This window comes from Chenopodium quinoa, unplaced genomic scaffold (assembly GCF_001683475.1).
Source record: "Chenopodium quinoa cultivar QQ74 unplaced genomic scaffold, ASM168347v1, whole genome shotgun sequence".
NCBI classification, from domain to species: domain Eukaryota; kingdom Viridiplantae; phylum Streptophyta; class Magnoliopsida; order Caryophyllales; family Amaranthaceae; genus Chenopodium; species Chenopodium quinoa.
The window spans coordinates 8765629-8783233 of record NW_018745410.1 but is presented as its reverse complement, the minus strand read 5'-3'; the positions used below and the strand labels follow the sequence as shown (position 1 = coordinate 8783233).

General features: G+C 38.5%; 1 long non-coding RNA gene across 1 annotated transcript; it reads right to left on the bottom strand.

Annotated features, from left to right (window-relative positions):
* Positions 1-3965: 3965 nt before the first annotated feature.
* LOC110713205 lies at positions 3966-4643 on the bottom strand. Its single transcript, XR_002509806.1, has 3 exons — positions 4397-4643; positions 4169-4315; positions 3966-4095 (listed from the first exon to the last, which is right to left on the bottom strand). It is a non-coding gene; the product is annotated as an uncharacterized LOC110713205 (long non-coding RNA).
* Between the last annotated feature and the right edge of the window lie 12962 nt (positions 4644-17605).

Genomic DNA, 17605 nt, shown 5'->3' with positions numbered 1-17605 from the left:
TATGGTGATTCTTCACTAATCATTAACCAAATCTCCAAGAGATGGAAAGTGAGAAGCGAAAGTCTCGCCACGTATCAAGCTCATCTAGAAACTCTCACGGAGCAACTAGAAGAAGTGGAATATACGTATTTGCAAAGAGAAGAAAACCAATTCGCCGACGCACTAGCTAAATTAGCATCAATGGTGCGAATTCCAACTGATACAATCCAAATGCCACTAACCATAGAAAGAAGATATGAGTCGGCTTATGTTCACGCACTGGACGATGAACAAGAACCACAGGAAGAAGATGAAGAACCATGGTATACAGACATCCTTAATTATGTGACAAGAAGAGAATACCCTCCTAATACTGATAAAAGGGCACGCCGTGCTTTGAGGCTCCTGGCCTCACAGTATGTGCTCATCAGGGGAGAACTCCACAAGAGAACTGCAATGGGAAGAAATCTCTTATGCATAGCCAAGAAAGAAGCACATAAAACCATGGAAAACCTTCATGCTGGCATATGTGGAACGCACATGAATGCAAAGATGTTAGTCCAAAAGATTCAACGACAAGGTTACTATAGGACTACTATGGAGAGAGATTGTCACGACTACGTCAAGAAATGTATGAAGTGTCAAATCTACGCAAATTTACAGCATGTTCCACCTTCGCTTCTCTACACATATACTTCTCCATGGCCTTTCTCCGCTTGGGGCATTGACATCATTGGAAAAATAACACCACCAGGACAAGGGGGGCATGAATTCATTCTCGTAGCAATCGACTATTTCACCAAATGGGTCGAAGCTGCCTCATATGCGAAGCTGACGGCAAAACATGTAGCTCAATTCATTGAGAAAAATATCATATGCCGCTATGGGGTACCACATGAGATGATCAGTGATAATGGAACACATTTTCAAGCCGAATGCGCGGAATTATTACAAAAATATCATATCAAGCATCACAGATCATCACCTTATAGACCACAAACAAATGGTGCAGTCGAATTGGCCAACAAAAATATGAAGACTATCATCGAAAAGATGACAGAAAATTACAAAGATTGGCCAAGTAAGCTACATTTCGCCCTTTGGGGTTATCGAACCTCTGTTCTTACATCAACGGGGGCTACCCCTTTCTCATTGGTCTATGGAGTTGAAGCTGTACAACCAATCGAACTCGAAATCCCTTCTCTTCGAATCGCATTGGAAAGCCAACTAGATGAAGTCGACTGGATTAGAGCAAGATACGACGAACTGGTCTTACTTGATGAAAAACGCTTGGCAGCTTTGCATCATGTCCAAACCTACCAACAGCGTATGGTGCGACATTTTAATAAGAAAGTCAAGACCAGGAATATCAAAGAGGGTGACCTAGTGCTTAAGGCACTTCGCAAAAATGTGTTAGATCCAAGAGGAAAATTCAGACCAAACTGGTCAGTCCCGTACATTATTAAAGCCATCTTGTCTGGCGGAGCGGCACAATTGGTAGACATGGACGGTAACGGCTTCCATAATTTAACTAACTTGGATCAACTCAAGAAATTCTATGCCTAGTCGCATGGGTTCATGAACCAATAGAGCTACGTTTGGCCTAATTCCTTTTAAGGATACGTAGGCAACCCCTCAAGGGGGCCCGACCACTTTAAAAATAAAAATCCTCCCTTTGTTGATCAAATATGCACGTCAGTTCAGCATTGCGTCACGGCCGGAAAAAAAAAAAAAAAAAAAAAAAAAAAAAAAAAAAAAAAAAGAAAAAAAAAACATGTAAAATATTCCTGTGACACGGGATTTTATCCCGTCTAACGGGAGAAGTTCCCGTGTCAAGGCAACAAAATATATATATATATAATTAAGCAGATTCCCGTGACACGGCAGGTTTTGCCGTGTCACGGCAGACACCCACCGTGACACGGTGCCTATTTTGTGTCACAGGGGCTACTCGGAGCGTATTTTTACCTGCAGTAGTACCAGAGAGCCCTTCCTGATTGCTTTCCGGACAGCTTTTGCCTCGTCGAGGCCACGAAACGTCTCTCCAAGGCACGTCGGCATAGGAGATCTTCCAGATTCGACATGTTAAAGCACAGACGCTAGACAAGCATGTCCTACCCTACCGTTTGCAAATAAGAGCTTGCTAAACATGCAAAAAATATGTGCCCTTCTACGATATACATGATAAGACTTAGAGATAGGGCGATTAAAATATAAATTAGCAAGTTTTTCTAAGTCTACTTCATTACCACAAACAATTCTATTTAAATCTGGATCTGTTAGATTCAAATGGCGTTCAAAATCTTGGTAATAATATTCACGTAGGGTAGGCATGGCAATAAGATTTCTAGCAGGAAATCCAAAGATTGCGCCGAATTCCTCCGGCAAGGGACAGATTTCATCATAATCAAATTTGAAACAGTGTATTTCTGGACTCCAATAATCTAATGCTGCCCTAAGAAAATCATGTTCAATAGCTATGTGTCGCAGGGCTAGCAAACCCCTAACATGAAATAATTCTAACTTTTTTTTTCAGCATTGGTCAAAGAATAAGACCAGTCGCGCAATGTATTATCAAAATTCTGAGACATGATTATTGAAATATGAAATTCTAAATTATTTTGTGTTTCGTAATTATGCATATCATGAATAAACTGGTCTTATTTTATAGCAAAAGCGCTCGAAAATGCCCAGAATTTATCTTTTCACGCGCGTAAAACACACCGTTGACTAATACGCATCCCGTGACACGGGAAGTTCCACCGTGTCACAGGAACTTTTGTCGTGACACGGCAAGTTCTGCCGTGACACGGTGCACAATGCCGTGTCACGGCACTTCATGCGTTTTCTTTTTTATCTTTTCCCGTATCTATCCGGATTTTTTATAGAATTTTATCTTCACCGTTTATTTTTCAGTTTTTCTGAGAGTTTTATTTCCAATAAAATTCTCACCTTTTTTATCTATATTCTTATTATTATTATTAGTATCTTTATTTTATTTATTTATTTATTTATCACTTTAAGATTTTATTTCTTTATCACTTTATTTATTTTTTGTCTTTTTATTTCATTTTCTTTTGGGGAAGGTAATTTCATTTATTTATTTTATTTCTTTATCATTTTATTTATTTTTGCTTGTCTTCTTTTTTCTTTTTCTTTTGGGGAAGGTATTTTAGTTTTGCTTGTCTTTTTATTTCCTTTTCTTTTGGGGAAGGTCGGTACCCTCCATTACTCCACTTATGTTTTTTTGTCGTGTCATTAATAAATACACAATCACACACAAGGAGTTTCAAGCACACACTAACACACAATAATAAATACATAAATCATGAATAATGTACAAAAGAGTCTTAATAAATAAACATGTCAAGTGTCATCATAGTATGTACAAATAAAAACCCTCGGTCAAAAGCCTCTAGAGCCAGAATCAGTATCATCTCCACCCTGCGCATATGGGAACGGTGAGCCGAAGAGTCCCTCCACCATGTCTCTACTAGTCCCTGTGACCCCAGCAGTAGTCAAACTCAAGGCAGAACCCGTCCAGCCGGAAAACGGTGTAGACAGGCCCAAAGACACTGGAATCGTCGGTGAAGGCATCGTCCCATACATCGGAACTGAGAACAAGCCCGACACCGGTGGAGGAATCCCTGACAATGGAGCTGAAAATGAACCAGGATCCAAGGGAGTCAAAACAGACCCAAGCTCAAGTTGTGGAGGCTGTGAAAACGACTGACGCTGCCCCCGACTCTGGCCTGGAAAGCGCTGGGAAGACTGAGGCTGCTGCCATTGAGCCTCCTGAAATGGCTTGGTAGTCTGAGGCTCTCGCTGAGAATGAGAACGCCGATGAATCTCAGGAGATCGTCTACCACGACCAAGCTCCTCCTCGTCCGAGCCTCTAGGCCTCGAGCGCGAGCGGGACCTCCGTCGCTCCTGAAAGATACAAAATCAAAAGGTGTCAACAATGCAAAATAAAACAAATGGTAGAAGTAAAAAAATGAATGATACCTCAAGAACGTCGCTAGAGCTCCGACAACTCGCACCACGCCGAAGCTTGATGATGGAATACTTCAGGGCGTCAGCCAGCTTCATGAGTCCCATCATCTCCGGGCGGTTAGGCTAAGGATAAAACAAGGAAAAGTCAGTAATAAACAGTGTTAAAAGGATGAATAATGCATCAAAGAAAACTCACCGGCTCAAAGACCTCAGGCAGAGACTCCTACGCCTGTCTGTAACCCTCTGGCGCATCAGCAATAAGGTCCTCGGTGATACCAATCGGCCCTGGATAGCGGACAGACTGAGGAGGAATCTCGATCCTCCCCATAGGGCGAATAGTCGTCTGAAAATATGATCGAATAATCAAGTTATTCGACTATTTAAAACAGAGACTAATAAAGAAGATCCTCAAAAGAAATCATACCTCAGGAAGACGGGGTGGAGGAGCCAGAGAGGGAAGCAAATCCCGCGCATAGTCACTCCCCATGTGTACAAGCTCCTGCCATGGAAAAGTATAGCGCTCTCCCCTGTTGATCAACTCTCTGATCAAGCGTGAGTCCAGCATCGACTCTGGTGGAGATGAGGGCACCACAAAACGATCGCCGCTATGCTGACGAACGACTCGCTCCCCTAAATACCAGACAAAGCGTCCGGTACCAACCAAAATGGTGCGGCACGCAGAAAGACGCAAGGCCTCAGGTAGTTCAGTCATCCCAGCCCAAGGACGATACTGGAAATCAATGGCAACCTGAAAACCATAAAAAGTCGGCGTAAAACAACCTAAACGTCAGAGGGAAAATAACAGCAACAAAACTGAGTCTTACGCCGACAGAAGAGGTGCCTTGGCGTAGTAGCCCACGCAGTGCAGGGACAGACTCCACCCGCGACTCTCCTCGATCACGCCAGCTGGCCCCGACAGGGAAATCATGGACCGCTCCACGACGCCGGCGAGGAGCCAAGCCTGGGAAGTACTCGTAGTACCATAGCTGCGATGAAAAGTAATCTTTAGCACATGAGTCGAACAAGTTAAAGTGAAATAAAAAGGGAAAAGATCATCACCTCTACGACTCTCCACAGACCATAGACGGTGATGGGAGACTTGTCATTCAGCTGCCGACAGCCATGACGTAGCGATAAGAGGAGATCGGCGTATCCAAGGCTGGCCCAGCTATAGGATCCTATCTCATGGATCCTGACCAGAGCGGGGAGGTAGCAAAGGAGTATACGTGAACTCCTACCGGGAGAAAGGGTCATAGAAATCAAGATCAGGATGAAGATCCCGCACTCGCTGCTCAGCCGCCGTATCCTCCATGTCGAAGCCACGAGCTAAAACTGAAGCCAGCTCCGATCGTCCGCTCCTAGGACCACCTTGAGACTCTAGTCGAGACCTAATGTGCTGAACGATCGGACCCAACAAATCAGCTGTCTCAGCCGATCCCAAGACAGATCAGACATCTGAGCTACAGCCCGGTCGGTGAAGCGCAGCCCGCTGATCATACTGAAGTCTAGGGGGGTCACCGTCATCTCCCCCTAAACAAAATGAAAAGTGTTGGTAGTATCCTTGAAATACTCCAACAATGCGCGAACGACCGTCGCACCGCAACCCCGGGGGCTGCGAAACCCTACAACCACCGTATAGAAATCTACTAAACCAGCCGATTCCCCTAGGGCGCTCATAGCAGGATCCCTCGTAATGATCTGGTGAATTCGAGAGATCAAATCGCCGGCTCCAGAACCGTGGTGGCGAAGCGTGCTATCAACTATGCCGGAGGGTGAGCGATGAGAGACATGGTTTTCACGGCAGAAAACCAACTTGTTTGGAGTCCACGGAGGTGGAACCCACCTCCTCTACTCGCAGATGCCCGAGGATCGGACTCTAAAGCATCGTCATCCATACCCTCATGAATGGTGGGAGTGTCCTCCTGAAAAGCCCGACGCCGGCCGAGGGTAGAAAGATTGCAATCTCGTCGCCTAGGCATGCTATCATAAAAATCTAAATGCTTAGCATCATTTCCTAAGACATTTAATTCAAATTGCATTTTTATGAAAATAAAGATCTAAATACTTGGCATTATTTCCTAAGTTATTTAGTTATTTATCGAATTATACGCTAAATTTTTACCTCTAGGCTAAAAAATGGCAAAATTATGGTATTTAGTTTCTCCATGACAAACTAATACTACAGTTCTCCTAGCTGCGTGATACTATATTCTCCATGACAATATAGTACATACGCAAAATATGTTTTGAAGTTGCACAAAAACAATGAATCAACACATCACAAGCAAATTTGAGATAAAAATTAAGAAGAACTTACATAGATCTTTGTAGAGGTTCGAAAATGTGGAATATGGCGAAAAATTGGAGCAAATTCAGTAGAAAATCGAGCAGCAAAAAAAACTCAAAAAAATCAAAAAAACTCCGGCCTCCAGCAGACCACCGCGACACGGTCAACTGAATCCGTGACACGGCGAGGCTGTCCCGTGTCACGGTAAGCTTCACAGGCGACGGAGCTCCGGTGAGTCCGACGGCAGCTCCGACAGTAAACAGAAACCTCGAACAACAGCAACAGCAGTAGGCAGCAACGAAACGCAAAAAAATAAAAAAAATAAAAAAGAAAGAGAAGAGGAAAATCGTCGTGACACGGTGGTGAACTCCGGCCGACGGGAAGCAAAACCGAGCGCTGGTGAGCAGTCGACGAGGCACGGCCAACCAAGAAAATTTTTGAGCTTTTTGAGTAAGAATCAGACGAGGAAGAGAATGGCCAAAATGAGAAAAAAAAATGTTGATATTTAAAAACATAAAAATCCCGTGCAACGGACCCCGTTCCCACGTAACGGTCAGATTTTTGTGTGGTGCACAAGCCTTGACCGGTCAAAGATTCTTTTTTTACCGTTTTTCAGCCATTCAGTTCCCGTGACACGGGACCCTCTTGCCGTGTCACGGGAAGCAACTCCGCGTGACGGGGGGTCCTTCCCGTGTCACGGGAATTTGTTTTGTGACATGGCGATTTTTGTACAGTTATTTGCAAATATTCTGTTATTTTGACTGAAGTTGCACGATTTTTTGCATAAATTGGATAGTTATTTTTCGCTGGAATTATGCGGAAATTTGTAATTGATACTTAAAGGGGACTAAAATTACCATTTTACCCCTAGCAAGTATCAAAGTCTATTTTTCGGCATTTTAAGCACCTAATATGGTCGGATAATCGAATTAAAGGTGTGAATCATCTGCGGCCCACGTTCGGGGATAATCGAACCATCATACACTTACAAATTTCAGCAATCGTCAGCTTTCCTCAGGTTTGGAGAGCGTTATCGGTGGATTTTTCTTCAAGTATAGAAAACCGCCAAGTCGGCTTTCTTGAGGTTTGGAGAGCGTTATCGGTGGATTTTTCTTCAAGTATAGAAAATCGCCAAGTCGGCTTTCCTCAGGCATGGAAAGCGTTATCGGTGGATTTTTCTTCAAGTATAGAAAACCACCAAATTCCTTTGTCGGCTTTCCTCAAGCATGGAAGGCATTATCAATGAATATCTTCAAGCATAGAATGACACCAAGTTCATACGTTGACTTTCCTCAGGCATGGAAAGTATTATCCGGTAGCTATCTTCAGGCTTAGAAAACTACCAAACTCTTCAGTCGGCTTTCCTCAAGCATGGAAAGCATTTCAACAAATGTCACTCGGTGGATTCCTTCAAGCTTAGGAAGCTGCCAAAATTCGTTCGTCACCAATACACTGGTGCCAGATACGTATCCTATCCTTTTACTCTTTTCTCTGTGGAACTAACATTTTTCTGCAGGTATCGGCGTATACAGAGTGATTTAGGATCGCAGAACGTCTTAAATCATTCTTCGTCCCTATCGGCTACATTGACTATCGTTTTCGAAACTGACGTTTCTACAAACTCAGTCAAAGTGGGGGCTTCTGTAAACACCTAAATATGTCTCCCTAAAACCAAACCCGATGATGAACAATCTTTCACCGCCATTATTGGTCGGGTTTAGTATTTAATCCCGAGAGTGCTTAAAAAATCGTATTTTATTAAATTCATATTTTTGAACAATCCATGGATTAGTCTTGATGTTTGGTAAAAGCATAGTTTTAATTTCAGCCCAAACTTATTAATTAGTTCTAGCCCAAACCTTTTTTATTTAATTGTTTTATTATATATTTTTGGCCCAAACCCTTTATTTATAATTATTTAATTATTTTCTTATTTTAGCCCGAATAATAAAAAGTCAGAAAAGACCCGAAATTATTCATCGGCACTTAAAATGCCGAAGGAAATAAGGGTTAAAAATGTATTTAGACGGAAAAACAGGCAGGAATTTCCCGCGCCACGGCAGGTACCTACCGTGTCACGGGAATCCTTCCCGTCTGACGGTGGGATTTCCCGTGACACGAGAGGTCTTCCGTGACATGGGACATTCCGTGTCTTTTCCACGTAAACCCTTGACGCGTTTTCTATCCCGTTTTCTGAAAATTTCCCGCGTCACGCCAAAAGTGTACCGTGTCACGGGAAAGTGTACCGTCTTACGGTGGGGCTTCCCGTGTCACGGTACAGTTTGACCGTGTCACAGGATACTTTAGGGTTTTTATCATTTTAGGGTTCCGTGTGCTCCCTCAGCACATTTTCCCTATAAATACCCCCTCATTTCTGATGTACGGGGCACCGAGTAATTCTCTAATTTTATTCTCCCCTCTTCTATGCTTTAGCCTAAACACTAGCCTACCCTTTTTATTTCAAAATTCATTCTTCAAGTACTCAAAGGAGTCCATACTTTACTCGTGGTTCTATCCTTAAGCCAAGGCGTGAAAGGTAGAATTGTATTAGGGTTTGGCCCCAAAATCAACTTTACTTTATTTAATTTAATTTAATCATCGTTTTATTATTTCCTTGAAGTTACTAACTCGTTTATTATTTTGTAGTTGCAAACAAACAGAATCAAAGTAAGGATCATGCTCCTTTTATTTTTATTATTTTTCTAACGATTTTATATAGTTGGAATTGTGATTAATTTGGTTTTCATATTAATGTTGTTCTTCTATTTTTTTATGATCACCATATTTCATGTTTAAAGGGAATATGTAATTGAAAATCACTCCTAATAAGATAATTTGGATAACCGGTTTAGGATCCTTTTTAATCTTGTTAATTAATTCAAGTGATCACAAATATTTTAGGATTATGTGTGCATTAATATTCAACCAATTTAGTTAAATAATAGTTTGGAGCGAATTGAATTATTGTTTGTATGCCTTTGAGATCACAGGAATGCTTTTCAATATAAGAATCGAGTAGAGGCCAATACGGGCGAATGTGACTCCATGATTCACTTCGTAACATCATCCCCGATCCTCCTTTCGTGGTTCCGAACCATATGGAGTTAGTAATCTCATGGATTATGAATGGGGTGTAACCTTCACGGGTCAATCGTTGTTGCCTATCGTTGTCCCTTATTCGTGGTTGCCTTTTATGATCCGTGAACGGTTTACAAGTTCCTTAAAAACTTGTTGGCGGCTCCCTACTTTATTTGTCCCTAATCGTTGTCCGTAATTGTAATGTCAATTCCCACTTCCTATGAGTGCCAAGCATATTCACAACATGCTTTAACGTAGGCGCACTTCAAACGACGCCTACAATAGGTATGAGCGACAATAGAATTATTCTCTTCAACTCTTTGAAGCCTTTCATTCTAGTGGGACGATAGAAGCCTCGCTAGTGGAATTAGCTTGCTTCGACACATGTTTTATCAAATTAGCTGATTTCATATGCCCTCGTCTCTGATGTAGTGTTATCCACATCCATTTGTTGCTCGTCTCGAATCTCATCGAGATCTAACTTTAACTTTACTCCCACTTGGCTTTGTAGGAAGACATTCTTTCTATAAAAACACTATCACGAGCAACAAATACTTTGTTTCTGCACGATTGTAGGAATAATACCTCTTAGTTTCCATGAGAAAAAACCCATGAAGAACTACTTTTCTGATTTAGGGTGTATTATGTTATCTTTGTAAACATTTTACATTGATTTCATAACCCTTAATCATGTTTAGAAAAGATAACTTTTGGAACATTTCCAAATCATAACTCTTATGACATGTTTTCTACTGCTTTGGTTAAGTTTCTTGTTTAGTTTATCGCAATTGTTGTTATTCTAATGCATATCTTCAAAACGATATTTGTAAATCATTAAATCTTGGATCGGAGAATGGCAAGCAAAGTTTGATTCCTTCTTCATAAGCATACAATTTAATTGTAATGTTTCTGGATTGTGAATTAATTCAACAATTCCCTTTAGATGATCATTCCTTTTTTTTGAGTAAAATATTTATCACAACAATCATATTGTGGTGTTAAATTGTTTATCTCAAATTGATTTTACATTTCATTTTTGGAATTTTGAACATTCAATGTTTCCAAGCTTTACTTCATTAAGTAATTATCGATATATTTACTTAAATCATTAGTAAAAGCAATGAAATAGTTAAATCTCTTTGCTAATTTTGAACTTATTGGTTCACGTACATCATATGTATGAGTACCAAAAGGTCATTTTAGCTTCTTTTACCCTTTCTACTAAAAGGCAACTTGGTCATTTTAACTTTTATCAAGCATGACTTCTAATTCTCAAGTGATTCATAATCATATAAGAATGAGAGTCCATCCAAAACTTTGGATGTGCAAATAGTTTATGTGACCCAACCTTACTTTGTTATAAGTAAGTGTATTTTGAATCATCTGAATCTTATTTTGTGATCTACTTATATCAATGTCATAAAACAAAATTAACTCATGTGTAGCAAAATGAAAACAATTTATTACCTTGGTCATGGATTAACACTTGTCCAAGCTAAGTAAACCAAATTCAGTATTCAAAACAAGAAAACCGAAATATTGTCTCATCAAAACTGGAAATTGTTCTAAAATCATGATAAACTAATCAAAATTTAAAACTATGAAGCTATCTCTGGTCACTCAAATACTTCTAGTGCACCTTCAAGCTCCATTTCCAAGCTAGCTTCACTTATTTGCAGTTCCTGCGCAACATCACTATGTTAAGCACTGCAACTTGGCATCACATACCTAAGTGAAAGTTAAAATATTTATAACAAGAGTGTTAGGTAACTCTTACCTGCCACTTCATCCTAGTGAGGACATCCATGTTCAAGCACTCGCTTATTCTCCTTTCAGATAATCCTCTACATGATTCTTGAGTAAATCAACTAGTTTGACTCCAGAATCTTCATCATCTTGACAAAGTTTCTCGAGGTCAAATCCATCATGTAGAGAATACAGAATTATATCATGAACTTGATGATCTTCATATGGTCTCCCTAACATACTCATGCGGTCAAATAGTTCAACCATCGTATCCACATGAATCTGTACTGACTGGCCTGGCAAGATTTTTCTTGAAATTATCTCGCCATTGAGCTTGTAGGTTTCAAAACTAATACTGCCAGTCCAGGAGTCGTTATTCTTGGGAACCATATTAATGATTTACTTGACGTTTTCATCCATTTCTCCATCAACATGGGAATTCAGAATTCCATAGAAAACATCACGTAATCACTTAAATAAAAGATAAAGGTTCATAGTTCATGAATCTTTTAGCCCAATCTTCTGGAATAGAAGACAACATCATATGCGCAATTCTCTTACAATCTGAAACATTTCTCAAATGCTTCTCAAGTGTCATGCTTGGACTAAATCTGCCCTCGAATGGTAAGCCTAAACGAAATTCAAGATTTTCGTTCCTTAGAACACTTCTAAGTTCGCTTTCCCAATCATTGAAGTTGAGAAAGTTAAGCCTTGTTATCATCGTTGGAGGTAAAGAATTGTCATCATGTTACGGCTACCCATCTATGTCAAAATAAGGCAAAGTTTAATAATTATGTTTAATTTAAAATTTACAGTACCATAAACACATTCATTTGGTAACTTTTAAACACTTTATTCAATAATTAATTGATCCCAATTGAATTTTAGTAATTCCAAGATCCTTTAATTGTGCAATAATAGACCGGACTTTGGTCCTACCATCAACCATTACATTTTCAAGGTGAGTAAACTCTTTACTGATTACAACTCTTGTAATTCTTGGTTGAATAATTAATCATCACATGTTTAATTATTTCCCTTTGCTTCAATGTTCTAAACTCTTTAGGTAACCTTGTTGAGCATAACCAATTAAAAGTGTAAAATTTGTTTTACCCCCACTCCCCTAAGATATAATATGACACCCAGCTTTGGCATGACCCATCATAAATATCAAAGGTTTCATCGGGTTTTTAATTGGAAAAGCAATCTCAATATTACTGGGACCTAGATTTATTATGTTGTGATTATTTAGTGAACTCTAGCGCATCATCAATCAACATAAATAAAATCTAACATGCATAATCTACTAATGCAATAAATTATGACATAGTATGGCCCCTTAGTCCTAAGAAAACTAAGAATGAAAAAGCTCCCACTTGAATCATCATAGATCTCCATCCACCTTGCTCCTTTGGGCCTTCATTTCATGGGCTTCTTTGGACTAACACTATTTAAATAACTATTCTATTTACTTTAAATAAAAGTTACAAAAATACTTAACGGTACGCAGACCGTATTTAGATTACAAAACTACATCACGATGCGCAGATCGTATTTAAGAATCTATGGGCCATACTAGTCTATATATATAGCAACATAATATCATATATTATAAAAGTGTCATATAATAAATCACTCAACATGCTTGTCTAAACTACAACATCGAATGTTCATAATAAAGTCAACGCATTTCCTAAAATATCTCATATTTTAATCATAATTAGATAATATCATATATTATTCATGACCGTTTGTTAAATATCATATATTTAATTTAGTCATGAGATAGAATCAAATCATATTTTAATCTAGAAAGATAAATCATATTTAATCTTTCATGATTATCCTAACAAAATTTAGGAGATTCTATCCTAATTACTAGCCAATCAAATAATTTTAAAATCAATTATATCCTAATCTAATCATGGGATAATCACATTATTTAAATCAATTATTATCCTTTTGGAATATGCTCAGAATATCCTAGTCAATCTTATCCAAAATTAACCAATTTAATTAGGATAATTACCAATTTAACAACTTTAAATATGGATAATATCAAATATAACAACTTTTGAATATTTGATTTTATCCTAAAATAATAGATTTTATCCAAATAAAACAAATTTTATCTTTTAAAATAAAAGATCATATTTTTAAAATATTTTATCTTATCCAAAATAAAACTGATTTTATCCCAAAATAATTCACAATTATCTTGAAATAATTTTTAAAATGAGATAATTAATTTTTTTTTTTTTGAAACACTGCAGGCCACCACCGCCGCCCACCGTGGTTGGCTAGCCAAAGCTAGCCACGGTGGCTGGCTGCCAAAACAGCAGCCACTGCAGCAAGGCAGCAGCGGGCAGCTGCTCTGGCAGCCGTGGCAGCAGCCGTGCAACGCTTGCACGCTGCTGCCCACAGCCACCCCGACCTCCTGCCCTCCCTCCCTCTCGGACTGCCACCTGGTCGGCAGCCGCCGTGGCTGCGCCACCTAGCCGCGGTTGCCGACCACCTAAAACAAATTTGTTTTTTGTTTTATTTTAATTAAAATAACATTTATTAAAATTAAATTAAATCAGTCCAAAATATTAAAATTAAATCACATTCAACTTTAAAATTAGGGTTCTTCATAAAATTAATCCTAATTTAATTCTAACTTTTAAAATTAAATTGATGATCATACACAAAACACTTTTTTATGCATAAATCAATCCAATTAAAATTATGAATCATAAAATAAATCGAATTAAATCAAAATCAAGCACAAAAATCATATTTTAGGACTAGGATTTCCGAAAAAATTCGAAATTTAGGGTGAGGGGGTTCGAAAATTTGGAACATATTAGGGCTAAAATTCGGTCTCTTCATGGCTATTTTGAGCATAATTAAATCACATTTAATCAATTCCAAAAGTTTAATCACATTAAATATAATAATTAAACCATAATTAAATTAATTTCTCCCTCTTAATTGATTATAAAATTAACGTGGACATAAAATAATCGTATTATTATGATCTAGCGCGTTTATGCAAGAGGCTAACTGATACCACTGTAGGAGTTTATAGGTACTACGCAGCGGAAAAAACATGAATCATATTCAATCAAGTACCAATCCCAAGAATCACATGCATAACACACAAGACACATAATCATACCTTTGACGCGTGAATTCCACGAAGCTATTCAACAGGCAAATCAGGGAGAGAATAGAGCCCCAAGCGTTGCTCCTCTACTTAGTCCACGAGATTCGAACGAGTCGTCCACCAATACTAGATTGGTCGAGTGAATAAGGAAAACCGCGATCACCACCTTTATGGACAACCGACCACCGCACGAACCACCACCATCGCGACACACCACCGGCGCCTAGGAGGAGGAGAGAGCCGTGAGAGAGAGGAATATGAGAGGGGTTGGGTTTCGTGTTTGCTAATTAGGGTTTGATCACACTGATCAGTTAATTGCTTACTTACTACAAACCTAGGCACCTAGTCAATTTATAATCTCATTATAATTAGACTAGGGCACGAAGCCCAAAACTTCCTTGTCCACTCCATATGGCCGGCCACCTAGAGTGATGAGGCCCGTGATGGGCCTCGTCCTCTAATGCTCGATCTAGCCCCTTTGTGTGACCTAATAGGATCCGTCTAATTGGGCTTTGCCTATTTTACTAGTCCAAAGATCGTTATACCTCTAGCTATGGCAAAACGACGACCCAAATGTACGAACTTAATTATCTCCATAATTTGATCCAATTATATATCTAGTAATTGCACACGACGAAGACATAACTCCTTCATTCTCTGATGTGAGAGAATGTAGGGGTTTTGTAATAAATGTATGTCCCATAAACGGGGGAAATCTCCCTATTTATAGGGTCATTGGAAAAAGTGCCCTTTCTTAGGTCATTTCTAACCTAAGTATGGTGGGTTCTGACGTAGTACGGCTTTCTTGGGATTTGGGCCAGGAAGGCAGCCTTTTCTCCCATTTGTTTGGAGGGACACGTGTCATTAGGCGATTGATCCATTTGGATCTCTCATGGGTTGACACGTGTCAGATTCTGATAGGGCCACGTGTCTTGGGTATTTTTACCTAAAATAATATGTACCCAGAAGCTATTCCTTCCATAATAGTGAGTTGATTGTGATGCCTAGAGTTGTTAATTAAGGTATACAAGTTCGATTCGAGCTAGATTAAGTCAAGTTTCGGGTCATGTCGAATAAATCTAGCATCCAGATGATGAGGTTCATGTTTGAATCTAATCAATTCGGTTAAGGTTATGTTAGGTTGCTTAAGACTTGGCAAATAGGTCGTTCGGGTCAGGTTTGGATCGGGTTTCAGGTTGTGTTCGGGCCAGCACTTCGGGTCGCCATTGGGAAGGGTCAAGTTTGGGTCGAGTCAATTTGGACCGGGTCAAATTTTGGGTCCATATATCGGGTCAAGATTAGGTCGGGTTAAAATTGGGTCAGGACTATTCTAGTTGTTACTTTGAGTCAAGCTTTATTAGTAGAATTTTTTTTATACGAAATAATTATTATTGCTTATATAGAAAATATAGTTGTTAGTGTTAATATCATTATTATGTTATTGTTGTCATCTTAATTTAGACTTGTCAATCGGGTTTAGGTCGCTCTGGGTCACGGTCATTTCGGGTCGGGTTGCTCCAGGTTACGGGTTGAGAAATGCTCAACCCTAACCCAAAGTTTCGAGTTCGGGTCAACCCAATGGGATTAGAATAATTTTTTATTTAATTATTTTTTGGTAAAAATTCCTGGTTTTTCAAGCTTACTTTGCTACTACCTCCGTTAAATAATGTTATGTGCAACTTTTACCAAAAACGAATGATTAAGGTTATGTGCAAATTTTTATTTTCTTTCCTATTATAATAAAAATAAAAATAAAAAAGGTTAAAAAGACCAATATACCCTTATTTAAAAATCAAATTTGAATAATTAAGTGGGTTGGTCCCATTTTCTCTCTCCCTCATCATAAATTCATATTTTCCGAACCTCTTAGGTGGGGTAGTCCCATTCTCTCTCCCCTTTCTTTATTAATTCCCATTACACTAGCTAATTTTTGCCCCTTGAATTTTACCTTGGTAACCGCAACCCCCTCAAAAGTTGCACATAACATTTAACGGAGGTATATATTTTTGTCCAATTTTTTAATCGAACATTTTCACTATGCTATTTTTAGCCATTACATACTACATAATTTAAATCGTCACCATTTCACCAATATCAATTCCTAACTAATTAAATAAAAATAATAAACTTAAAAATAAAACTTTGAAACATACAAAAAGGAAGAGACCAACATAATTATATATGTGAACTATAATATCTCTTGACATAATATCAATAGACTTGTCAATCGGTAGTATGACGGTGATGTGAGATATACGGATGAAATTAGTGTGGGTCGATAATTGGTGTAGGAGGTGATTGGTATGGATTTGAGCTATAGTTATATGATATAAATAAATGAGAAAGAGATAAAAAAAAAAATTTAAAAAAAATTAACAAAAAAAAGAAAAAGAAAAAAAGAAGGCTGGATGGTAGACAAACAATCAAACTTAATCAATAAACTAATATTATTTTTCTAATAAATATATTTATTAAAAAACTAAAAAATTGCGGTGACGGGTTGGGATTCGGATCGGGTTTAACATGCAAATTTGCGGGTTGAACAAGTTCGGGTTAAAATCGAGTTACGGGTCAAAAAATTTGTTCAAGACCCACAAAAAGGGTTCGGGTTCGGATTGGGTTTGCGGGTAGAGTCGAAAATTAATAGATCTATCTTCAATACAAGATTATTGTAACATCAAGAAAAGTAATATTCAAAATATGTAAATTACTTTCACTGTTACACATGACAGATAAACTTACTAAAAAAAAAAATGAGTATGTTTAATTGCGATTATTTTGTATTTGGGTTTGTTCGGGTCAAGTATTTGGCTTAAATTGTAACTGGTCATTTCAAGTATAAGGTAATTATAGTTTGGGACACTTCAGATTTCATGTCTTTTTGGGTCAATTAATTCAAGTCAATTCAGATCGGGTTACTTTGGGTATCGGGTCAATTTCAAGTCGGGTCACTTCGGGTCAAGTCAATTCAGGTTTTGGGTCGGGTTATCGGGTGTGTGTCAGGATTGCCAGGTCTAGGCTGCTTCCCAATTAAATTGTAGTGCGAGTTCAATTTGTACCAAATACATGTTTAGTTCATTTTCTTGTATAAAATTGTGTTTTATACTTATATGGTTGGTAAATTAGAATCTGAACCTGTATAATTGCATACAAGAGGTATCAGGTATACTGTATATCATATGTTATGAAAAACAACAATGTATCAATATTGTTAAGCCAAAACTAAGACCATTATCATTGTAATCACATAAAGTATTAAACTCAAGAGTAATTTTAATTGAACTTATTTTGGGTTCGGTAAAATACAAGTCAAGTTGATATCTAATTTCATGTTATTTTTGGGTCTGGTCAGTTGCTAATGACAAAGGTAGTCA